The following is a 27,497-nucleotide window of genomic DNA, read 5'->3' on the forward strand; positions in this document are numbered from 1 at the left end:
ACAGTTTGTCCTGACAATTTCAGGTATAAGTTTCTTTGTACTTTACACAAATAGGAGATACATCTAGTCTATTTTTGGTCCTGAAGAAGCGTCACTGGACCCGTTTGGGCCTCTGGGAGATGCGAAACATGTTGACCTTTATGGGGGATGGCGTGGAAATTCCCCACCCCTGCCCTAGAGTGATTGACCATTAACTCTGTTTCACTCTTATGATTAGTTTTAACCTTGGCCTCTGACCTATACATTCTTATTAAATAGATTCTTCTTTGAGGTTCAGTGAGTCAATTTTAGATTTATTTTTCTTGATCTCCTTACTTTATGCACACACTTAGGGGGTCATTCTGACCCTGGCGGCCGGTGGCCGCCAGGGCCACCGACCACGGGAGCACCGCCAACAGGCTGGCGGTGCTCCCACAAGCATTCTGACCGCGGCGGTTCAGCCGCGGTCAGAAGCGGAAAGTCGGCGGTCTCCCGCCGACTTCCCGCTGCTCGGGGGAATACTCCATGGCTGCGGAGCGTGCTCCGCAGCCATGGGGATTCTGACACCCCCTACCGCCATCCTGTTCCTGGCGGGTCTCCCGCCAGGAACAGGATGGCGGTAGGGGGTGCCGCGGGGCCCCTGGGGGCCCCTGCAGTGCCCATGCCAATGGCATGGGCACTGCAGGGGCCCCCGTAAGAGGGCCCCACTGTGTATTTCAGTGTCTGCAATGCAGACACTGAAATACGCGACGGGTGCAAACTGCACCCGTCGCACCCCTGCAACTACGCCGGCTCAATTCTGAGCCGGCGTCCTCGTTGCAGGGGCATTTCCTCTGGGCCGGCGGGCGCTCTTTTGGAGAGCGCCCGCCGGCCCAGAGGAAATGTCTGAATGGCCGCCGCGGTCTTATGACCGCGGTGCGGTCATTTGGCGGCTCCCTCCAGGCGGGCGGAGCCCGCCGCCCGCCGGGCTCAGAATGAGCCCCTTAGTGTCTTGGCATCATCTCAGACAAGAACTCCGGCAAAGAGCCCCCCCATCTGGGGTGGTGCCCGTCAGACATTGCAGCGCCAGTCTGACGAGGAGCAACTCCGATGATGAAGCATGACACCTATTTGGGTGTGTGAGGTTTCTGCTCCTAAAATAGGACCCTCCCGTAGTTGCTGTCTTTCTCCCTAGCAGGAACAGTGTACTTTTCTTGTTTTGCATACCTCTAGGGAGGCTGAACACTGGACCAATATTCCTCCCTATCCCTCTGTTTATTAGTAGCCTCTCTGGGTACAGTTGCATCATCAGCTGCGGAATAGTGCTGCTTCAGATGATGAAGGCATCATGGAATGAACCCGGATAATGGACACAGACCTAGGCAATGTAGAGGTGTGCCAAACAAACAACTCAGACATTGAGGGAATGGTGGTTCTTCCTGTACCGATAGATGTGTTCATTCCCATGCAGTGAAACTAAGGCTACATGTGTACTATCAATGGCTCCCACCACATGTAGGATGTGTGCCAAACCATGGAAGTCAGCCTTCACAGGGGCAAAATCCTCACCATGAGGAATCTGGATGTAGCTGTCCAGGTGTTTCAACATTCTGGAGAGTACATCATTCAAGACCAGACTGAAAATGGGCTGGGACATCCTAGCAGATAGGGCCATTTTGAAGAAACCTGTGGCCAGCAAGTGCAACACTGCCATGACTTGAGTGATGGGTGCCATGCTATTTGGATGACTGATGGCTGGCATCAAATCTGGTTCCAACTGACAACAAAGATCCACGTCTGTCTGCCTATCCAGGCAAAAGATCTGGATGATGTGTCTGTCCTTTATGATCTGAAGATCTGTCAGTGGAATGTACACAGGAGGTTGTCAGATCCTTCCTCTCAAAGGGTAACTAAGTGAAACAAAAGTAGATCATAGCCGTCATTCACTGTGTCCCTTGCAAGATACATCAACATGTCATTTACGAACAGTAAATTGGCATGTGAGTAGCAGAGGAAATTATACACAGTACACATTAGCACTCACAATGACACATAAGTGACATGTTCTCCCCTTGCTTTTCCACACATGTGTACCCATCAACTATCTGGACAGCAACAATATGTGCATGTAAGTTGCCACTCGGACTGTGATTCAATGTCCCAAATCCTAAGTTGCCTATCGGGGAGGGGTTGGGTCTGTGCCCCTCATTATGTTGTCATATGTGCTTGACATTATACCAATATGATTAAAAAATCAAATGACCTACACGACAGGACAAGGCCAGCACTCATGAATCGCCTGAACAACATATTCGGAATTCTGACGCATCAAAAACAGCTACTAATAGCATTGTATGCCTCTAAAATGGTGGGTGCCTGACCTACTCCACTGGACATTAGGAACTGCCCTAAACCACCGGTGGAGGTCATTATGATGGTAGGTGGATGCTACCCCAGCAGACATAACCATAGGTCAACATTGTTGCCTATGGCGGTCTTGGGCCAATCAGTGTGTCCGCCGGTGGTCACTTACAGACGTGACTACCATCTTCAGCTGAATCCCTCATTTGACTGTGTACTGCCTCTGGGAGCAATCATGCCACGTACAACAGGTGATAGGGCCCTTGCCTTACCGCTGGAGGAGCTGGAGACGCTCGTGAAGGAGGTCCTACCCCTGTATAGACCGCTCAATGGTGCACCAGAAGACCAGGTAAGTAACCCATGTGCACACTTTTATCAGTACTTTGCCATATCTTACCTTTAGATTGCCTAGAATTTGGCCCAGTTTTTCAGAATATAGAGTCAAAGCTTTGTAGGAGCTATCAGTATGAATCAATGGGTGAGTCAATGGGCATGCTTCTATGTCAATTGACAGGTAGTGTGTCCTGAGATAATGTGGTGAGTGTGTTTTGAGAGTTCCCTGACCCAACATGTATCGGATACACATGACTAGGTGAGGTGTCATAACAGTTGTCCCCAAGCAACTCTCACCAGAAGATGTTCTCAATGAGTGGTCACATGTGGTTGCATGACAGCAGGAGGGGTGAATGCATGTTGTATACATCGGATGTTTGTAAGCTGAGCTCTGTCTATATTATCACAGTAATCTCAGGCCACATGTGGCCTTGGTGGACTGTTGCTCGGAAGCTAGGTAATGACTCACTATGCCCCTCAGCTCTGCACATAGACACCACATGGCAATTGGCTGTAGGCTACATGATATAACGTTATGCATTTAAGTGTCAGATATGGTGTTTAATGTAGGTCTGTCTGCTCAGCCTGCAGAGACCAGGGCATGTCTATTGTTTCTCACAATAACAGTTGAAATATGGGCTGGTATGGATTCCCTTTTGCTGTGCAAGTGTTGCACTGTTACCGTACCTGGTATCCCTGCTCAGCATGTTATGATGTCAATTCATCCCTCATTGCCATTATGCAGCCTCTTCAGCCTCTGTCCACTGATTAGAATGGAAATGGTATTGGGGCAGACTGGTGATCTGTGACTGATGTGCTCTTATGATATTTGACAATGTGTGTTACATAGCCTTGGCAGCTTCCTTGATGCCACAGCCCTGTTGTCTCTTTCATTCAGCTGAAATGTGTCCTGTGCAGGGTCCTTGCATTTTGGTCATTGCATAAGTGCACACAGTGTGTTGTTCATTGATGAGCCATGACATCTGACTCTGTTGTTTGGGCATGGAGCATGACATGGACAATGCATGCCCATGTTTTTAAGAAGGTACTATAGGTTTACTGGACACACATGTGTAGATGTGTGTATTGTGATGTGGATGAGACACACAGACCCCCACCCCTGAAGTGGCATGTGACTGCATCTGTCTCTGTACATGTCCACACATGGCCAGGCTTGACTCTTTGTGTGCCCAACATGTCACTTCCTTCATTGTGAGCCAAGTGCAATCAAGCAGTTTGTAGGTTCACTGGGGCCTGCAGGGACTGTATGCTGGTGGTGATATTCAGTGGTAGTGGAGATTTGTGTGCCTTCTTGGCTGAGGGGTTTACTTGTCAGTTGGCACTTTGTGATGTGTTCCATAGTGTTTCTGATCAATGTCAGCTTGCTAACTCATGTCCCACAAACATCACAGTTGGCCTACCTACTCACTAGAGGGTCAGAGCTGAGTGGCGTGTAGGGCAGCATATTGCAGAGTTTACGTAGTCAGGTCCCTGTTTCCAAAGACTGTTATGTGCCACAGGTGGGCAGGATGGTCCAAAGAGGATGTTCTTAGCTTGGCACACTGACATATATGTTTGTACGGGACATGTGGATATGATTTTCTGTCTTGTCTTTTGCATCCATGTAGGTCAACTCCCATCAGAAGAAGGGGAAATGGACAGCCATTGGCAAGAAGGTGTGGATTCCGGGGGGCCCACAGCCGGCAGAACGCCCACTGTCAGAAGAGGTGGGAGGACCTGAGACGCTGCACCCGGGAGATCGCGGAAGCCCAGCTGGGGCTGTCCTCTCAACATGGATAGGGTACCCATGACACAATGACCCCTTTAGTGGCCTTCATTTTGGCAGTGGCCAGCCAAGAGCTGGATGCACATTTGAGGGCAGCACAGCATCCACAAGGGGGTGAGTACAAGGCAGATTCCTGCTTGAACCTTTGCCAGGTGATTGAGTGAGGGACTGACTTCTCCCCCTGAGAATGAGGGATGTGTCACAGATCATTGTGAGCTAATTTGTGTAGACAGAACATGTGCTTCCAAATGGTGTGCTCTGCCTTTTGGACCTGGAAACTATGACAAAACTGTAGGTAATACTTAGTCCAGTTGCTCAGCAGGGAGCAGATATGGCTGTGTTTAATGTACAAATATTCTTTATTACCTCATCTTGTAGCCAGTGAAATCACAGAAATACTGTGCCAGAGGGGCTATGACCCACTAAAACTGAGATAAAATACTGAAAGAAGAGAGATCTTACTTCAATCCAGAACATTGACTACCAGTACTCCAATCTGTTTTGTTACAAAGTTTAATAATGGACATCACCATATCAGAAAAGTATTACAAAAACACTAGTTAATTTTGACAAGCAACTCATCTATTTCCAAAGACATCTCATCTTTCCCACAGATAAGTTTATCCCAAACGCAAGGGAAAATCTATGTCCCTCTTTTCTTCAGGAGAAGAAAGACAAGCTAAACACTGAGGTTTTACACCTGCACCAATTGTTCGATTTGCAAATTGGGACATTGAAAAATGAAGCATGTCTCAATCAATGAAATTACACTTCCCATGTGCAGCTTCATTAATTGTGAGAGCACAAATATGGCTTGTCTTATTACCTGTCCCTACATCAGCACAAAATTGGTAGCACCACCAGATTGCTGAAAACTAGAATTCATGAATATTATCGCACTGTTCAAAATGTTGACCACAAACTGCCACTCGTAGAGCACTTCATCTCATATCACCTACATAAGTGAATTTTCTCCTTCTGTGGACTACTTAAAATAAATAAGCACCGAAGAGGTGAAGACTTAGGGCCTCATTATGACCCTGGTGGGTTAATGATCGCCAGGGTTGCAGTAGTGGTGGTCGGATCGCCACCAGTATGGCCGTCTGACTCACAAATTACGACTGCAGTGGTAGTTCTGTGGTCATACTGCCAGCACAGCCAGTTTTTGTCTCCATGACGGTCTAGCGGTGCTGGTGGTCCTAATCCACCAAGCAGCACCACCCTGGGGATTACGACCCCCCTTCTCCGCCAGCGGATTCATAGCAGTAACCCTGCCATAAAAAAGGATGGTGGAGACGGTGTGCAGGGTGCCCCAGGAGGACCCTTCACAGCACATACACTTGGCATGGGTAGTGCAGGGACTTCCCTGGCCAGCCCCATCACAATGTTTACTGACAGGGAACAGTGCGACCGGTGCTGGTGCACCCTGCTCACTACACCATTGCCGCCGGCTCTATTACGAGCCAGAGAAAATGCTGTAGGTTGTTTCCTGCTGGGACAGTGGGTAGAAACTGAGTTTCTACCCGCTGACCCAGTGGGAAACTTGTAATGGCCCTGGCAGGGAGGGAGCCACAGTGCTGGCAACCTCCCCATCGGAACTTCGGTGGACGGGCTTTTCCGTTCGCCGAAGTCATAATGAGGGCCTTAGAGTTTAAGTTAAGGCAACAGTTAAGTACCTTAATCATTCGATGTGACACCGTAGAACATGGACTTAACAAATATGCCAAATGGCACTATTGGCTTTAACCACTTACAAAGTTCAATAAGAAGCAAAATGACAGTCATGGCCTTAATTCTAATTAATGCTTCTAACTGTAAGGGGCATGTCAACTGGCATAAAGTACTGCAATCAAGATTTGGACCACTTGTCTGTCTTTTTGCTCTATTGTTGATGTATAATTCTCCCTTTTGAACTTCTCTCTTTATATAACAATTGATTTAAGTCATTTTAGGTGTCTCCACCTTCTGCTGATATTTGAAAATTATTTTTCAATCACTAACTCTGACTGTAAATAACAATAATACAAAAGGGGACAAATCAAGTGTGAAAGATACATAGAGTACCTGCAAGTTTTTTCATTTGTGTATACTATATTTATATTTGGCTGCTTTCTGAAATCTCCTTTATAGAAGAACTTGGATCAACTAAGCAATACCTGTTGTATTTACCTATTGGAAGAAATATTTTGCTGCATTACAAATTATCACTTCTGCATCAAGAAACTTTATATTTAATGATGGGGGATCAACCTACTTCTTTTTCATAGTAAGTCTTCAGTCTTGAGGAGAAATTGGTCTAAACAGCAACTGGTGACCTACACTATGTGATTAATATGGGTATTACAAAACAGGGGGACTGTGTTGGACCTTGAACCAATCAATTCAATGCATCTTTTCTGACCTCATTGTTAAGGGAAGTGAAGTAGCTCTCTTTTCTTTGGCATTGACTGGAAACTGAACAATGCAGGGAGTGTTGATTTATCAACCTCTAATTCCTGCTGCTAACTTTGCTGCAACACTAGTGGATGTTTTGGCCCCACTGGCTCTGTGATGTGCTAATTGTACAATAGTCTGAGATCTGACCTTACACTTTGATGTCTTGTACTGCAGCTATGACAGTGGCAGCAGACTTGGAAAGCCTGCAGCCTGTTCCACATGTAATGTCCCCTACACATAGTCGGGGGCATTCTTTGGATCCTGTCTTTTCAAACATAGTTGACATAATGGTAAAGCAGCCCGTGCTACTGGTATGGTCCAACCACTTTTCTATTCCATTTCTGGTCCCATATGAAAATGAGCCTAAAAATGCACTGGTGGCCTGGATCAGACGAAAATCACCCCTTCAGCATTTTGTGGTGCTCAGGCTGCTAGCCAGCCTAGATTGGATAATTGTACAGAAACAGTCGATGTACAAGTAGAGAATGTGATCAATGGAGCATTAGATCAGATTTCTCCTTATGAAATGCAGACCTTTCACAGAAAACGGCCCTCTGCTGAGTGGTTGAAGGAGGAATTACTAGCTCTAAAAAAAGTGTAAGTGGCTAGAGCACCTCTGGCGCAGCGAGTATGACCCCGCTTGTAAAAGGGACTGCAAGACAGCAATAAAAATGTAACATGGTGACATCAAAAAGCTTGCTGCAAATTGTATGCATATAAAATCCAACGGGCTCAAAATTTCTCCTGCAAGCTAATCATGGTAATGAAGTCTCTTTCATCACTAAACACAGTGTCAGCTTCAACTATTTCAACAGAGGAAGGACATGACTTTTTGGTGCATTTCCTCCTGAAAAATATTTATGACTCCTTTCCTGTAGAAGACAGAGATGCTTCATGTTTGAATGTCTGGTTCAACTGGTCAGATGATAGCAATAGCCTGCTTATTTTCAGACCCATTGATGCAGAAGACCTAACTGCAGTATACAAGTCAGTGAAATCAGTCTTGCCTTTAGATCCAGCTTATCTATTTATTTTGAACGAGGCTTGGAGGGGATCCACTCAGTTTTAGGCAAATTGATTACCAGCTCCTTAACCCCTTAGCTGCTGGACCTTCCTCTCCCCCCACCCCTACCAGTGATGAGCCCTTTTTTGGCTATTTGGGGTAGTTTGCGCTTAGGCCATCATAACTTTTTGTCCACACTAGCTATCCATGACAAATGTGCGTCCTTTTTTTCCAATATCCTAGGGATTCTAAAGGTACCCATAGTTTGTGGGTTCCCCTGTAGGAGACCAAGAAATTAGCCAAAATAAAGCTAACATTTAGTTTTTTTCTCTCAGAAAAATGGTAAAAAAGGGATGCAGAAGAAAGCATGTGTTTTTTTTTTTTACCTGAAAATGGCATCAACAAAGGGTTTGCGGTGTTAAAATCACCATATTCCCATCTTTCAGAAACAGGCAGACTTGCATCAGAAAACCACATTTTAACATAGTTTTGGCATTTTAATGGGACATGCCCCATTTTTACCATTTTTTGTTCTTTCAGCCTTCTTCCAATTAGTGACAGAAATGGGTATGAAACCAATGCTGGATCCCGGACTGCTAAACATTTCTGAAAAAGTAGACAAAATTCTGAATTCAGCAAGGGGTCCTTTGTGTAGACCCTTCAAAGTTTTCCTACAGACAATAACAGCTGAAGTAAAAATAAATTGAAATTGAGGTGAAAAAAGAGCCATTTCTGGACACATTTTCTTTTATAACTTTTTCCAGCTATGACAGATTTTTGAAAGGATTATACCATTATGTCTGATGGACCCTTCTGCTTATGGGGATATATAGGGCTTGAGGATTCATACAAATCACTAGGTACCCGGAGCCAATAAATGAGCTGCACCTTGCAATGGGTTTTCATTGTATACAAGGTATACAGCAATTAATTTGGTGAAATATAAAGAGTCAAAAATAGGTATCAAGGAAGCCTTTGTATTTCCAAAATGGGCACAAGATAAGGTGTTGAGAAGCAGTGGTTATTTGCACATCTTTGTTTTCCGGGATCCCCATACTAGCATGTGAATTACAGGGCATTTCTCAAATAGACTTCTTTTTTGGACACTGTCTTACATTTGGAAGTAAAAAATGTGGAGAAAGACAAGGGGCAATAACACTTCTTCTTCTATGACAGAAAAGGCAACATGGACACATCACATTTTTACATTGAAATCTGACGTGTTTTTTGGAAAGTGCCTAGCTGTGGATTTTGGCCTCTAGCTCAGCCGGCACCCAGGGAAACCTACAAACCTGTGCAATTTTTATAACTAGACACCTAGGGGAATCATGGATGGGCTGACCTGTGAGGATCTCGCCAGATTCTGTTACCGAGAATCCTTTGCAAACCTCAAAATCTGGCAAAAAACACTTTTCCCTCAATTTCGGTGATGGAAAGTTCTGGAATCTGAGAGGAGCCACAAACTTCCTTCCACCCAGCGTTCCCCCAAGTCTCCCAAAAACAATGGTACCTCACTTGTGTGGGTAGGCCTAGTTCCCGCGACAGGAAATGCCCCAAAACACAACATGGACACATCACATTTTCCAAAAGAAAACTGACCTGTTTTTTGCAAAGTTCCTGGCTGTGGATTTTGGCCTCTTGCTCAGCTGACACTTAGGGAAACCTAGCAAACCTAGATATTTTTGAAAACTAGACACCTAAGGGAATTCAGAATTGGGTGACTTGTTGGGCTCTCACCAGGTTCTGTTACCGAGAATCCTTTGCAAAACTCAAAATTTGGAGAAAAAAAACACTTTTTCCTCACATTTCGGTGATGGAAAGTTTTTGGATATGAGAGGAGCCACAAATTTCCTTCCACCAAGCATTCCCCCAAATCTCCTGATAAACATGGTACCTCACTTGTTTTGGTAGTCCTAGTGCCAGCAACAGGAAACGCCCCAAAACACAACATGGACACATCAAATTTTTACATTGAAAACTGATGTGCTTTTTGGAAAATGCCTAGCTGTAGAGTTTGGTCTTTAGCTCAGCCGGTACCGAGGAAAACCTACCAAACCTGTGCATTTTTTAAAACTAGACACCTAGGGGAAGCCAGGATGGGGTCACTTGTGGGGCTCTCAACAGGTTCTGTTACCCAAAATCATTTGCAAACCTCAGAATTTGATAAATAAAACACCTTTTCCTCAGATTTCGGTGATAGTACGTTCTGGAATCTGAGTGGATCCACAAAATTCCTTCCACCCAGCACTCCTCCAAGTCTCCCAATAAAAATAGTACCTCACTTGTGTGGGTACGCCTAGTGGCCGTGTCAGGATTGGATCACACAGTGATCAATGTTAGTCCTTCCATGAGGACAACTGTTGACCCTGGGGTGATCCATTCCTGACTCAGGCACTAGGGGTAGCGTTTTATCATGACAGGTGGGGAAACACTGGGTGGTAGGAATTTTGTGGATCCTAGCATATTCCTGTAGTTTGTGTGACAGAAATGCAAGAACAAATAGAGTTTTTATTCAACATTTAACCTTTGGAGGGTATTCTGGGTAAGAAAACTTTGGGGAATCCACACATGCCACACCTCTGTTGACTTCCCCATGTGTCTAGTTTCCAGAAATGTCTGGTTTTGGTATGTTTCCCTATATGGCCACCGAACTCATGACCAAAAATGCAGCTCCCTGCCTTACAAAACCAGGTTGTTTTGTGATAGAGAATTTTGATGTCTCACAATACTATTTGGGGGGGTGGAATTTGGGGCTGAACTTAATTGGGGGAGCTCCCAAGAGAACACTTTCTCTGTGCTTGCCGCCACGTGCACCTGCTCTGTGGGTTGGGCTAACCCACTATTGTCCCACTGCATTGACTGTGTTTGCAAAGGGACAGCAGGACTGTCCTCATCACCCCCCTCAGAATCACTGGAAGAGGAGATGTTGGAAAAATCACTCCCAGAGTCTGCGCCATTGTCCTGTCCCTCAGATGCTGTCTCAGAATCTGCTGTCTCAGTCACTGATCCAATGTCAGAGCTGTCCTCTATAACTCGAGTGAGGGTTTGAGCAGCAGTCATCCAATGAGACACCACCTCTGCTTCGGGCTAAGCTCTCGCTCTAAAACACTAGCCTTTGTAGAAAGTCACAAAATTGCTGGTGGGTGTGTGTGTGATGCGTTCAACAGTAAAGGTCAGCCACTTTACCTTCTCTTCTTTCCTCAGCACATTCTCTCAAGACACTCGAAAAAACAAAATAGACACACTATTACTTCACTTTGTCACATACCAATCGTTGCAGTCTTTATCACCTCTGGCACCCAGTCCAACAATCATTATTTCTGCTCCCACTCCAATGACCTCCTGCACGGATTCCCTCACTACCACCCAGTAAAAGTGCCCTTCATCGCTCCATAGACCCCCTCGCACATTACAGAGAAGGTAAAGGCTGGCTTTACGTAAAATACAGATTTGATCTTTGCAGTAGGCATATGAACCTTCTGCACTACTTTATAGCATCACAACTGTCACTAGACAAAAGTCAGATCTTTTTGTAGCAGAAACATAATCACGAGTTACTTGACTTTTTTATTGCTGCCTAAAAGCTACAGTTGAAACAAGTCAATTGAAGTATGTGCATTGCTTTGAAGATGCAAGCTGCAACTGCAAGAGAACTGGTGATGAATATATATATATATATATATATATATATATATATATATATATATATATATACTGTATATATATAGAGATCACTTTCATAAGTGGGTGTTGTTTTCCTGGGGGCCGATCGCAGCTCCCAGGGAAACCACACACCGTTTGACAAAAGTGATCTCTCTCTCTCTCTCTCTCTCTCTCTCTCTCTCTCTGTCTCTCTCGCTCTCTCCCTCTCTCTATATATATATATACATATCTATATATATATAGATATATCTATCTACATAGATAGATATATCTAATTATATATATATATTCCCCAGGAAAACTACAACTATTAAAAAAACTATGCCTCCACAGGGGGTCAGCCCTGTTCACGGGCGACGCCCTGTCACTTTCCTTTCTAAAAAATGTATATATATATATATATTTTTTAATTATTTTGTAACCCCTGGGGGGGGGGGCAAGATCGCACCCCCCCAGGGGTACACTGGCATTTATTTTTATAAAATATGCCACTGGGGGGGGTCCTGTTTTCAGAGGGGCCGACCGCCCCAAGTGAAATCCCTGGTGTCTAGTGGGGTTTCCTGGCTGCGATCCAGGGCCAGGAAACCATTTCAGGAAGGCCTTGTTTGAAAGTGGACAATCACCCTTTCAAATGAGGCCTTCCCGAATGGTGGGGAGGCCCATTTGGGCCCGTTTTCCGCACCAGAGGCAGAAACAGCCTTACCTCCGCTTCCTGCTCCGGCGGAGAAAACAGATTGGAACGTCAGTGCGCTGACGTCACAAAGGGACGGTGGGTGTACGGGGTGAGACACGGAAGCTCTTCTGTGTCTCCCAAGGGGAATTTAAATTTTGAAAAAAGTCCTCCGGTGTGACGCAGTGGAGGATTTTTCAAACCCTTCCCTGGTGCCGGCCACTGGTCATGACCCACACCAGGAAGGTAGTGTGGGTGTCGGGCAGTGGCTGATGCCAGCACTAAAGAGGTTAAATTCTAAATTCTGGCCAGCTACCTGTGATATGGAAGCATGCAGTGGTGGTTCCACTCCTAAAAAAGCCGTTGCTGGACCCCACCACGCTGGTAAATTATCATCCAATCTCGCTTCTCTAACTACTTTCCAAAATTGCAGGCAAAACCATTAATAAACACCTCTCTGCTTTTATAGAGAGCCATGCCCTGTTACATAAAACCCAATCTCGGTTCCACCCCTCATATAGCACTGAGTCAGCTCTGCTGCTGGCAACAGAGTCAGTTTGCCAAATTTTAGATGCCGGCTAATCTGTAGGCACTGTTGATGTTGGTTCTCAGGGCCATGTTGGATACTGTGTGCCATAACATCTTTTTGGAGAGACTCTGAAAATGTTGGGTAGGACTTCCAGCTTTGGGATGGGTTGCTTCTTTTTTGCGAGGACGCACCTTTCAGGTGGCACAGATGCTCCATCAGTCAAGGGTGTGCCTGTTGAAGCAAGGGGTGCCACAGGGGTCCTCCTAATTCCAACCATGTTCGACCATTGGCAGAGTTAATTGAGAGCTGTGGGTTTTCGATTGTGTCATATGCTGATGACACACAGCTCATTATCACACTGTCAAAAAATGCAACTCAGATTGCCGTGTCTGTAAGCATCTGCCTTGCTGAAGTGGCCAATTGGATAGACTCAAATTGCCTTAGGTGTAATGCGGAAAAAACTGAAGGTTTAACTCCAGGTAACCAGGTAACACCTGGTCAACTGCTTGGTGGGCCAAGGAGTTGAGTCATGCACCTGAAGCCAAACCTAAAGGCGAGAATCTCTGCATTTGGGAGGACAAGGAATTATCTTTTGACAACCAAAATTCAGTAGCAGCAGGAAAATGTTTCAGACTCCTGAAAATTGTAGGAAAAATATTGTGCTTCCTGCTTGCAGAACCTAAGAATACAGTGGTTCAGGCCATGAGCGTGTCAAGGCTGGACTACTATAAAGTTTTATATCTCAGTGTGACAAAGGTCAGCGTCAACAGACTGCAAAGAGTGCAGAATGCAGCAGCCAGGGATCTGCCAAGACGTGTGCCCATGGATGCAGCACTTTGGCAGATTTATTGGCTCCATTGTGAGACAAAGAGCTGCCTTTAAAGCCTTACACTTTAGCTATAAAGCCATGAATAGCAAAGGCCCAATCTACTGGAAACCAATTGTTAGACTTTATGTACCCATGAGTAGTTTCAAATCAGCAAAGGAGATGCTGGCTATAATTCATGGGTGAGAATTTCTTTGGCTACCTAGCATCTAAACTGTGGAATACTCTGTACTCAGCAGTTCAGCAGGTCCAGTCAGAAGAAGTGTTCAGAAAAAAGCTTTAAAGCTGTTTTTTAAAATCAGGATGTGGTGGTTTTTAGAAATACATTAAGGCAGATGGACACCAGTGCAGAGCGGTGGAACACCTCTAACGAGGTAGCATTACGCTTTAGAAATTACATTATTAGTATTTATTATTATTATATCAGAGTTAGGGATGCATGGTGCAAGTTTTAGGCACACCCCTCATACAGATGTCCCTAGCTTCATCAACAGACATAGATATGGCTATTCTGTCATTCATTTCTATATTTTATTTGGTGTATTGTATACTTCAGCAAGTAGGCCATTCCCATGTCACCAATTCCAGAAGTGCTCATTTATGATGCTGTACCTGAAGATGTATGTGTCATATGCACTTCCTGGGCATTTTGCAAGCACATTAGTGAACCTCCCCATATGGTCCACAAAGGCCTGGACGTTGATGGAGTACATATGCTTTCTATTGCAGAACAGGTATGTTGTTTCTGGTGGGAGAACCGGTTGCACATGTGTGCAATCCATAGCATCCAAGACATGTGTAACCCTACAATGGCATAGAATACTTGCTTGGCCTCCATCTGTTGTTGTTGTGTCTTGGGGAAGAGGTGGTACTATGGTGTGAGGTGAATGATGGCATCCAGGACAGTGGGCAAGAAGGCAGAAAAAGATGCCTGGGATATTCCTGCCACTCTTGTTGTTGTGTCCTGGAATGTCTCAGAGACCAGCATGTGGAGCACAATCATCAGTTTTGCCAGGGTAGAAATGTTGGTGAGCCTGGCAGGTGGTGGCAGCAGACTTAACCCAATCTTCTGCAGCAATTCTATAAAGAATTCCCTTCCAAACCTATAGATTTTGATCATCACAACTTTCTTGAGGTTGATGAAGTACATGCACTTGTGGAACACATGCTCCCTCCTCCTTCGCTGCCTACGTGGTGGTCTCCTTGCTACTCCTAGTTGCAGAATGACGACCTCCATGGCATAGTTTAGCTTGTCAAAGAGCCCTTGAATGTTCAGGTTTGTAGAGCACAGCCACTGTGTCATTTTTCTAAGCCTAAGTTACTGATGCACAGAAATTGTGGCACATTTGAGGCTTTTCATGCCACATCCATGCAATGCTTCACACATTGCATAAGGCATAAATATGACTGTGTTAGTTTTCTGTGACTTTTGTGGGGAATGCCTACCTTGCATATATTTATTTCTGGGTGGTGCAGCTAGTTTATGCACAGCTTTTAGATGACACAAATCTAAAAAAATGACACATTGGGCAAATGCGTGAAAGATTTTGAGACAATGGCAGAGCAAGCCTCTCAAAAATATGACCTTTAGTGAAGAGTTTTAGAGGTGTCTCCACATACTTTGGTTAAAGTAATAGTAACCCTTGAATGGCTGTGTGGGGGTATAATTTTAGAATTGCCTGAATCATAGCTTGCTCAAAGTCTATGATTATTTTCTGGGGATAGTAGCTATTAGTTTGTTGTTCTATATATTTCAAGAATTCATAATAACTACTACTTTGTTTATTAGGGAATTGAGCATATATGAAAGGTATGTTGGTGTTTTGATATTCACCATCTATGGTGTATATCTGATTACATAGTTTGAGACACATTTTGAAGTTCTCATCCATCATCCATGTTTGGCATAAGGTACGTTTCATTAATTTGTTTGCACTGTAGAAGATTAGCATTTGTTTTTTATTATGTTCATTGGCATGCAAAAGAAAAGGTTCCTCTTTATGTGTAATTGTTAATTAGTATAGTATTTATATGTCCTGATATCTGCTAGGAGCAGGTGGGGTGTTACTGGTGGCTGTTTGGGTGCATGTAATTAAACATTTTAAAGTGGGGATAATGGTAGTTGGCCAGTTAAGTGTTCAGGGAATTTCGATATTATGTCTTTAAGGATTTTAGTTGTGGGTTCCTGAGAACTAGTGCTTGCCTCTCCTATGTCATGTAAAATTTCTCTCACTTCTATGTCTGTAAACTTTGGGGGGGGGTTGTGCTCTTTTACATTAATTGCAACCTTTTCATTTGTAGCTGCCTTTCTATAGCATGCATTAGAATAATATTTAGTACATTTCCATTTTATAGTTTCTGTTGATGCACTTTCTTGGCTGTATTTGTAGACCATATGACTCAATAATTATTTCCTTTTTGTGAGGTGATACATTTGATTACTTCTGTCATTATATTTGTAAGTTGTTTAATCATATAATTATATATGAGTTACATTTTGCATGTTAGCTATTAATATATTTTAAAATTTAGTTACTTTTATTCATTTACTTGCATGGTTTTTTAGATGTTTTATAGCCTTTCCCATCTGCTCATTTAAAAATGGAGCAGATGTTTGTTTTCTGTTGAGAGAGATCAAAATGTTAAAGTATGGTCAATAGGTATTTTATGCTGGTTTGTTGGAGTTGAGGAAGTTAGGTTTGTTTTTGGGCACTGTTTGGTTTGAGTTTCTAATATATTATTTATGTATACTTAAATTAGTTTACAATATTGGGGCATTGTTTAAATTGAGACTTGTAGCAACTTGTTGGTTTTGAAGTTGTTTTCCTTTCTTTCAGGTGGTCTGTGTAAAACGATCAAAGTGTCAGAGAATGTGTTACTATTTACTTGTTATTCAAATTTCTTTTAGTTTAGTTATATTACATTTTTAGTTTAAATATAAGCATTACTTACTTGGCTATGTAGTTGTTGAGTTATATATTTTCTTCTATAATTGTTTGTAGTGAGAATCCGACAGAGTGCCCTTATCTTGCAGTGTTTGCCATTTTTAAAGTAAATATTTGCTTTCATTTTATTTAGTGTTCCTTTTACAACTACATGTTTGATTGGTTACAGTTGTTTATAGTGTTATTTTATTGGTTGGTTTAGTTTATTTGAATTTTGTATTACCTGAATGTTTGTTTGGTAAATGCTTAATTATGGTTACGTTTAGTAGCAGTGTATATTATTGTAAGTTTTAAATTTGGATGTATTCATTTTGATTTCATATTTTATATTGTTATTTGTATGTAGCTGTTTATACTTAATACTAATGTTTTAGGTATATTGATGGTATATTTCGTAGATGTACTATTATTATGGGCTTAAAGTTTAATTTTTGGACGATGCAATATATTTTCATTAAATTATAGAAAATGCAGTCTTTGGTGTTTAATTGAATTTATTTATTATTTTGACAATAATGTTGTAGTCAATATTGTGGTAATCAATATTTTTAACATGGTATATGTTTATTTATAGGTGAAAATATTTGTGTTTCTGATGTTGTTGTTATTGAAATGTGTAAAAATCAATTTTTTTAATGATTTGTGTGGGCTCGATATTAATTAATTTTATAGTTATGTATACAGGGTTGATATTTTCCTTCTCAATATTTCATTTCTGATATTTATGGTTTTCGATATTTGTTGCATCAATATTATGTCACTGGTCCAAACATACAACTACGTAGTTTCAAGGAAACCTGTTCCTGCCACCGGGATGCTTAAATTACCCCAGATACAACCCTTCTGTTAATCAGATTGGTTCTCTTTCTATGTTTCATCTGAAAAACAAATCTCTTGCATCTCAGCCCCAGGTGCTCAGGAGCTTATATCCACAGTCTGCGTTTAATGCAGCATTCCTGTAATGTCTATTTTTCATCTGATTTTCCTATGATTCATGTCATGTATTCCGTACCTGTCTAACTCTTACCCAAGAGCTTATAGGCCACTGCACCCATAACTCACCCTGGCTGGAGAGCTAATCACTGAACATTGAGCACTGTGGGAGACTGCAGGCACGGTGTTTCCTCAAGAAAGATTAAAGACTACAGGCTATGCTCACTGTGTTTATAAATAATAAATTACACTCTGTCGTTTTGAATAAGCAAAACGTAGTAAACTTACTCAAAAGAGTAAATTACTCAAAAGTCTAAGTTACCTTTATGAATCAGGCCTTGGGTCTCTCCTGGATGCCTTGACAATGAGGATGAGTTACACAATTTCAGACACCACTGTTGCAATTCAGTCATGGGTAGAAGGCTATGCTTGTGTGCAACAGTCTCTTTTGAATAGCAGTCTCTTTTGAAAAGTTTTATCAGCACACACTACTAAACCTTATACTACAGATATTTCAGCACCAGGATGTCCCAATGGTAAGGGCAAGTGGTATGGTGTGGGTGACTTTGCATTGTTGTGTTATTTGTGAGGTTCAATGATTTTTACATCTCATCAACTCCACTGAATGTAATATTTATTGATGTGGACATAGAATACAGTTTTGTAGATTTTACATGGGAAACGGCCTTAAGGCCGACTCCCGAACAACGAAGTCCTGGTTAACGAAAGCGGAACACCGCTTTCCTTAACCACGACTTCGTTATTTTGTGCCTTAACCACGCATGTGCTGAACAACGCACATGCGTGATTAAGGCACAAAGAAGGGAGTCGGCTGAGGAGGACGACGCGACTAGGCGACGATTCAGGTAAGTGGGGGGTTGGGGTTTACGTTTTAGGGCCGGGGTGGGGGGTCGGGGTATTTTCTGTTTTAGGGGTAGGGGGTCGGGGTTTAAGTTTCAGGGCCGGGGGTTGGGGGTCGGGGTATTTTCTGTTTGGGGGTCGGGGTGGGGGGTCGGGGTTTAAGGTTTAGGGCCAGGGTTGGGGGGTCGGGGTATTTTTTGGTTTAGGGGCGGGGGTGGGGGGTCGGGGTTTTAGGTTTAGGGCCGGGGGTGGTGGGGTCGGGGTATTTTCTGGTTTAGGGGCGGGGGTGGGGGTTTGGGTTTTAGGTTTTAGGGGTGGGGGTCAGGTAATTTTAGGGGCGGGTGGGGTTGGGGGGTTGAGGTTTAGGGGCAGGGTGGGTGGCTCGGAGTAGTTTTAGGGGTAGGGATTGGGGTACTTTAGGTTTCAGGGATGTGGTGGGGGTTGTTTTAGGTTTTGGGGGTAGGGTGGGGGGCAGTTTTAGGGGCGGGGTGGGGGGTTGGGGTTTTAGGTTTTAGGGGTGGGTTGTGGGGGTCGGGTAATTTTAGGGGTGGGGTGTTGGGAGGTTTAGGTTTATGGGCAGGGTGGGGGGCTCAGAGTAGTTTTAGTGGTGGGGGTACTTTAGGTTTCAGGGATGGGGTGGGGGTTGGGGTTGTTTTAGGTTTTGGGGGTAGGGTGGGGGTCAGTTTTAGGGGCAGGGCGGGGGTAGTTTTAGGGGCAAGGGTGGGGGTTGGTGTGGTTTTAGGGGGGGGTCGCGGTAATTTTTAGGGGTGGGGCTGGGGGGGCCAGGGGGGATGCATGCAGGAACAATGGATGCCTATCACTAATGCCTTTACCAGGAATGTCTTTACAATGAAAAATCGTTGTTAAGGCATTCGTGGTAAAGGCATTAGTGGTAACAACGAGGTCGTTGTTCCGACCTCGTTGTTCTGGCATTCGTTGTTCCGGCAGGCAGGTTGTTCCGACATACAACCTTTTACATATGGGGAACTTTGGTAATTAGTCAATGGATGGGATTAGAAAAAAATTGTGGGAGAGACAGACATGGCAGTCATCCATTCCTAAGTATATGGTAACACTGTCACGGAGTGAAGATCATAATTCACACATTTCAATCAGTGTTTAGAAGCTAAAGACTCCTAAATTAGTCGACTCAAAAGGGAGGGACAAGTGCAATACAAAAGTATTTTTAGAAATGAAAATTATTACTCCAAAAGGAGGGGTGCAAATGCATTTGTGGATTGTCCATCTTGGGAGTAGAACTGATTTGCATTGAACAAGCGCCATGGTGTCTTTTTTGTAAAAGATGTGTTAAAAAAGAAAAGTAAAGGACAACACTTTAGACAAATTTGTTAGGGAAGCTATTTTTCCATCCCTCCTCAGAGTGACACAACGAAAACACAAATAGGCAAGGCTCCAGAACAGAGGACATTTTTGTTTAGGTACCAAGGTTTGTTGGCAGGCCAAGGCAGAAGGCAGACGCATGTCCCAGTGCTACATCTTACAAGCTAGCATCCTCTGCCCTGAATCAGATAAGTAAGGCAGTTATATATGTTAATAAGTGCTGTCACAGAAAAACGCCAAAAGGGGACATAGTCCAAACATGAGCACGCATGTACTGCATATACACAAACCTGAAGACCACCGAGTAAAATTATACATAGTACACTGGGAGCAAAAATAAGTGAACAGACAACAGGTGGACTGTAAGAAAAAGGGGGCTGGGTTGCTGACTGGCTGATCTCAAAGTGTGAGACTGAGCTAAACTTAACAACTTGGCTTGGAGAAGTTTGTTTGCAAGGCTGGCATAGGTGTCAGAGAGGTCAGCAGGGAAGTCTTGGGTCTGTGCTAAAATAGTAATGTGGATGAGTGGAACCATTCTGTGAATGAGAGGAGCAAGCCTGGTGGAGAGAATTTGCTATCTATAGGTACATACATGTGAGTATATATATATATATAATAGTAATATATAATATACTATAGTAGTATAGTAATATCAAATACAATTGCAAAAATATTTCAAAAATATATTACATTATTATAGTAATAGCAACATATCAATAAAATACACATCTTCGGATGGCATTACATATTTGTTAGATGGAATACAGAAATTCTCATCTAGATATACACCTGTGAGATTTTCATTCTTCAAACATTGACAAAATGATATGCTAGTGCCTAATGCATTCATGTGTTAGGGCTCCATAGCCATTAAATCAAACATTTCTTTATGTGCTTCCTCTACATCTTGTTGTATTCTAAGATATCTGTGGGCTAGCTCGCTCCTGCTCTGTAGGAGGTAGAACTTTAACTGCAGAAATCCAATAGATATTTTTACTATAGAATTGCTGGAGCATGGTGCAACAACACTAGAGACACCACAAAAGTACCACTATTGTTATAAAGATACTGAATAGTGCTATAACTAATCTCTTCAACCATCCTGTTGGTAACCATGACCAAAGCCAGGATCAATCATCAGAATCTGAACTTTTGTCTGCTCTATGAAATATTCCAACTACTTTCTTAATACGGACAACATCCCTTGCTATGTTTCCACTTTCATTTAAAAAATAACAGCAAGAGGAATTCATTAAAATCACAATCCTCCTTGTAGGGAGGTCAAGGGCAATTCTATGTTGAATAGCCATGGCAGCCACTGAATGTAGTTTCACCTGCAACTCTTGAAGTGCACCTCTTGTTGCATCAAATGCTATGGCTAGCTCAGCAGACATGTTAACAAGGGCCAATTCCAAATCATATACACAATATACAGGGATTAATATACACATTAGCTAAAAAAAATAGACCTTGTCTAGCCTCCAGAGTAGGTGTATGAATATCTCTTTTATAGCTATGAGTGAAACTCCCAAGATGTAATGGCTCATGTGCTGCAATATGCAGTACAACTGAAATGTTTCGTGTTAGATAAGAAATAGTACACATGCCTTCCCAGTGCGGAGGAAGCACCTTCTAAGCCTTAGTTCCGCAAATGAAATACATACCGCCCTGTAACTGTGTGTCCTATGTGTGATATTTACTGAGAGGAAGGCCTACCCCCTCAGGGAAAAAGTTCTGAAATTGATCACACCATTTATAATCAATCCATGCAGAATTTATAAGAGTAACATTTGCCCACGGCGCCATGTAAGAGCAGCTAGCTGACCATAAAGGATATTTTAGAATATTTTAGAAATCACATTTGGTGCACTAGCATAATCATTTTCTTGCTCTAATAGTGGATCAAAAAGAAGACCATCAGGTGTCATCAACAGTGTCTCTCCGTGAATAGTGATGTTCCAGTAATGTAAAGTGTAGTAAACGTATTTTCCTTGTGTCTTAGTTGTCTGGATTCTACTTATTAACTGTCTGTCCCTTATATTCCAATTACCCATGGTATCATCAAATTCTAATATGTTAGGACGCCTGCTACTTGCTAGATATCCTAAGTTTCGGGAAGCTGGGTTACATCCTGAAACTTGATGCTTTATACATACAGGAAAAGCATTGTCCTCTGCATTGTATTCCACCGTAGGTGACACTGCGTATTCAGCTTGAATATTTGGCAGTATGGTACAACGTGGGTATCATCCAATCCTTCCTTCCCCACAGACCCAAGTTACATTTGGTATAACTCATCCCTTTCCGTGTGCGTATGTTTGTATAAGCCCAGGTATCCCCTGTAAACCAATGGGGTCACTGGGGTGTCTAGATAATTTTCTACACATCCAGTAATTTTCAGGACCTAAGTCTTGGGCTACTTTCTCAAGTACTGCAATGAGGGGATGGGTAGCACACACAAAATTAAGGTACTAAAAAATATTTTTAGTACTATGCGATGCACTTTCCTTTTTTTTCTCAAAAGTTATAGATATAGATATGAAGTCTTTCTGTTACTCAGTTCTAAGCCGCTTTCTCGAATTGTCAGTAAGACAATGGCATGCAGCGTGCTGTCCTCTGCTTCTCCTACTGGTCTGCAGTTGTCTTGTTCAGGGACAGTTTCAAGGACCTGCCCTGCGGTGTCCTCTTCAGTTTATTTTTCTGCAGGTGTGACCATCACTTTTCTTTGAGACTGCGTTGTGTGCTTCACTCAACTACATCAGTTGGTGTCACCTGACACTTGATAAGGGACCCTCAGTGTGGCTCTTAGGAATGGTCTGGTCTGACTCCCCCTCTTCTGGTATGTTGTGCTGCTCCACGGGTTGCAGGTGCTCATTCATTGCAGACACCTCTGTCTCTGTTGTTGCTGGTGTGGATCTGCACCTAGTGCCATGAATCCACTCAGGATGCCCCTGTACCTTCACCGTCGTTTGCCTCACCAGGAGCACGAGGTGTGGTCCAGTCCACCTAGAACTAGGAGATTTTTTTTTTTTTTTTCTCACCATGACCATGTCTCCAGCTTTAAAAAGATGTGTGGGATCTGAGGATAGATGGGGCAAAGCTTCCTTCACTTGGAGATGGTGATGCCTCAAGACTGCAGACAACTTTATAGCTGAGTCAGAATTGTTTTCATCAATCCACAGCAGTGCTGCTTGAGATGCTGGGAGAGGCAACCTCAACCCCACAGACATAGGCCGCCCCATCAGTACCTCATGGGGGCGGGGAAAAGGGTTGTTCTAGATGGCATTGCCCTTATGTCATGCAGCACTAAAGGCAACGCATCAGGCCATTTCATGCCTGTGGCATCACTTGTTTTCGCTAATCTATTTCTTATTGTGGAGTTCATCCTCTCCAACTGTACAGAACTTTGGAAGTGGTAAGGGGCATACACTTTCAACTCTATTCCCAAACATTCACACATCTTTTGCACAACTGCAGCCTCAAATTCACCTCCTCTGTCTCTATTTATGCACTGGGGGACCCCAAATCAGAATATAATATCTTTCATCAAGCATCGCACAACAGTTGCTGCATCATTCTTCCTTGTGGGAAATGCCTCCACCCATTTTCAAAATTGATCCACACACACCAGCAAATATTTCAATTCATTCACTGGGGGCATATAGGCAAAATCTATTTAAGGGTTGTTAAAGGGACCCTGTGGTAATGGTCAGTGATCATGTGTAGCAGGGGACTGGCCTTTACTATGTTGGGCACAGAGAAGACATTGGGAGCAGAATTGTGCAGTTAAGGCTGTTATCTCTTGTGCAAACCATTCCTGTCTAATTAGCTCCTTCATCCCCCCATGTGCAATGTGAGTGGGTCCATGAGCAAGCCTTGTAAGGAGAAGGAACATACTGCATGGAGCCACAGATCTCCCATCCTGGTGGACACTTAATTCCTCATCATTTTGCTCACACCCAGCATCAACCCGCACTCTTTCCTCAGCTGGTGTTGCAGACCACTGTGCTTCTTTCACATGAGCTAGCAACAATTGTCTCGGATTGAGCTGAATTTTTGGAATGCTTTTTGTCATTAGGGGCACCATATATACTGGCTGTAACATGCTCTCTTTTGCTGCTGTGTTAGCCATGGTGCTTCCTCTGTCTATCCTGGAATTAGCTCCTGTATGGGCCTCACATTCAATAACTGCTATGCTGTTGGGTACTAGAATTGCTTTTAACAATTTCTTTACTGAAAGCCCATTTTGAATGAGGCGCCCTGATGTTGTTATGAAGCCACAATACCGCCACAGCTGGCCAAAGTCGTGGACACATCCAAAGGCATAACATGAGTTAGTATAAATGTTAACAGTTTCCCCCTCAGCTAGGATGCATGCTCTTTTTACAGCATACAGCTCAGCTTCCTGGTCAGATGTGCCAGGGGGCAGAGCTGCACTTTCAATTATGGTGTCTACCGTTGTTGTAGCATACCCTGCTCTGTAATCAGTGTCTGTTAGTCTGCTGGCGAAACCATCAGTGTACCTCTCATAGTCTGCCTTTTCTAATGGTGTCTGTTGTAAATCTGGTCTGGGTGTGGTGCATGTTTCTACAACCTCAACACAATCATGGTCATGGGTCTCATCAGAATCACCTATTGCAGGTAAAAATGTTGCCAAATTAACAAGTGGGCATTTTGATATTAGTGTTGGACAACAACGTGACCTCATAACCTGTGCGCCTGGCTGCCGAAAAATGCTGTGTTGCTCTGATGACAACAACAACTATACCGAATGTGGCACATAAACAATACAAGGGTAGTCTATCACAATGGGAGCCACCCTCTCCACCATCCCAGTGACTGTGGCCACTGCTCTCAAACAAACTGGATGCCCAGTCACTGCCGAAGGCAAAGTCACAGAGTAATACGCCACAGGTCTTTTTCCAGAGCCATGCCTATTTTGCTGTGACACATAGGGCCTGATTCTAACTTTGGAGGACGGTGTTAAACCGTCCCAAAAGTGGCGGATATACCACCTACCGTATTACGAGTCCATTATATCCTATGGAACTCGTAATATGGTAGGTGGTATATCCGCCACTTTTGGGACGGTTTAACACCGTCCTCCAAAGTTAGAATCAGGCCCATAGAATTGGAAGGGCAGTTTGCAATTAGGCAGCCCCAATGCTGGCACAGTACTTAGGAGCATATTTATACTCTGTTTGCGCCGGATTTGCGTCGTTTTTTTTCACGCAAATCCGACGCACAGCTAACTCCATATTTATACTTTGACGCTAGACCCGTCTAGCGTCAAAATCCTTGGAGTTAGCGTAATTTTTTTGTGTGGACACCTACCTTGCGTTAATGAGATGCATGGTAGGCGTTTCCACGCTAAAAATGACTCTAAGGCCTTTGCGGCTTATTTAAACTCCCGTGCAAAAATGACGCACGGGAGGCGTATGGCCTTAAAAAATGACATGCAGCCGCATTTGCGTCATTTTTTAACGCCTGGTCAGGGCAGGCGTTAAGGGATCTGTGGGCTCGGAAGGAGCCCAGAGGTGCCCTCCCATGCCCCCAGGGACACCCCTGCCACCCTCGCCCACCCCTGGAGGACACCCATGGATGGGGGGACCCATCCAGGGTAAGTACAGGTAAGTAGAGGTAAGTATTTAAAAAAAAAAAATTAAGTGGCGTAGGGGAGCCTAACTTGGGCCCCCCTACATGCCACTCTGCCCAATGGCAATGCCCAGGGGGCAGAAGTCCCCTGGGCATGGCCATTGGGCAGTGGGGCATGACTCCTGTCTTTGCTAAGACAGGAGTCATTTCCATGGTGGTTGTGCGTCATGAAATGACGCGAGTCAGGTTAGCGTCATCATTTTGACTCTAACCTGACTTGCACCATTTTATGACGCACAACCCACATTGTTTCCTACGCCAGCGCTGCCCGGTTCGCATAATTTTTTTTTACGCTCACCAGGCAGCAGCGCCGGCTAGCGTCATTCCATAAATATGATGTCCGGCTGGCGCATTGGAATGGGGTTAGCCTGCGTAATATTTTTTTACGCAAAACTGCGTTAGCGCAGTTTTGCATAAAAAATTATAAATATGGCCCTCAATGTCCCTTTCAGTTTCCTGAAACATTCTGCAAGTTCACTAGTCCATACAATGTTGTTGGGTGCATCTTGTAGTGTGCATTTCCTCAACAATGAATCATAGGATGGGTAGTCGGTGATCCACTGGCCGCAGTAGTTCATCATTCCCAGAAAGGACATTATTTCTTTCTTGGTGGACGGGCTGCATGCTTTGAATCATTTTTATTCTGTCAGGAGATATGCAGTGTGTACCTTTAGATACCTCATAATCGTGGTAAGTCACCTCTTTTTGGCAGCACTGACATTTTGACAATGAGGCTTTATGTGCTCTCTCCTGGAGGTAGTTCAGCAGAGCTACAGTGTCTTTTTCAGAAGCATCAAGTGATGGAGATCATTAGCGTACTACAAGATGACACTACTGCCTTCTAGATGTAAGCTGTCCAGCTTTCTCTTTACTGCCTGTGCATAGACCATGGGACTCTCTGTGAAGCCTTGGGCCAGTCTTGAGAACGTGTACTGGGTATCTTTTATTGTGAAGGCAAAGAGCTATTTACCCTCTGGATGGACTCTAATACTAAAAAACGCACTTGAGAGATCTAAAAGTGAAAAGTACTCTGCTTCTGCAGGTATAGAAGATAATATAGTATTTGTGTCAAACACAACAGGTGCTAAGGGAGCCACAATATTGTTTATCTGGAGTAAATCCTGTATAAATCTATACTGCCAAGTGTTGCCCTTGGGCAATGCAATTAGTGGACTATTACAGGGGCTATTGGTCTTTCTAATGATACCCTGTTGTAAAAGTCAATCACAGGGTTTATTCCTTCCTCTGCCTGAGGTAACAGTCTATACTGACGTGCATAAGGTAGTTCTGCATTTTCCTTAAGGGTCACTTTATGGGGAGGGCATGTTTTAAACAATCCTGCCTCATTTTTGTGTTTTGTCCAAACCTCTGAGTTCATTTGTTCTAGGACCTTGTTTTTTGTCAGCTGTAAAGCCATATTCCCTTCAAGCTTGTCAAAAACTACAACCCTGTCGTTTCTGAGCATACACAATGTCCAACACCATCCTTCTCCATCTCCCAACACAGACACAACTCCCAAAGGAAATGTAACATCCTTAAGTCTTGGTAAGTCCCGGAGACGTTTGACCATGGGGCTCAAATCTTTAGGGTAACATCCTGGTGCTACAGCTACAGACACATGTGGTTCTGAAGCTGGTATTTCAAATAACCTCTCTTCCTGTGGAAGAACACCCTTCTTTTCCTACATACAATGTGTCTTTATGCAACTCCATTGTCCAGTACAAATATTTGTCTGCCATGTAGGCGTACCCTTCAGGCACTGGGCCAGTAAAAAATGCTGCAATACAGTGTCTGGGCCCAGGTACTAATGCTAACTGCATTAACTTAGTCACTAAGTCACACGCAATGTCAGGGCTGTATTTAAACAGTTCTTGAAACATGTCATTGTAGAAATCTCCCTGTAACGGAGTCTATTGGCAGTGTGTTGGAGAGAGAGACAAGACTGGGTTTGGACATAACATAGAATCCTCACTTAATTTGCAAGTAGTATGTGCTCTATTAGCCAATTCTAATCCATCCTCAGGCACTTGTAAGTAAATCCCATTTTGTGAAAAATATAATGTTGCATGCAATTTACAGAGAAGGCCTCTTCCCAGCAAACTGATGGGTGCATTTGGAGACAGGAGAAACCAATGGTTCGTTGTGAAATCTTCAACAGAAACTGGTTGGGGTTCTGATAACTCTTCATGTATCAGCA

The sequence above is a fragment of the Pleurodeles waltl genome, chromosome 10, assembly GCF_031143425.1.
Source record: "Pleurodeles waltl isolate 20211129_DDA chromosome 10, aPleWal1.hap1.20221129, whole genome shotgun sequence".
Lineage (NCBI taxonomy): Eukaryota > Metazoa > Chordata > Amphibia > Caudata > Salamandridae > Pleurodeles > Pleurodeles waltl.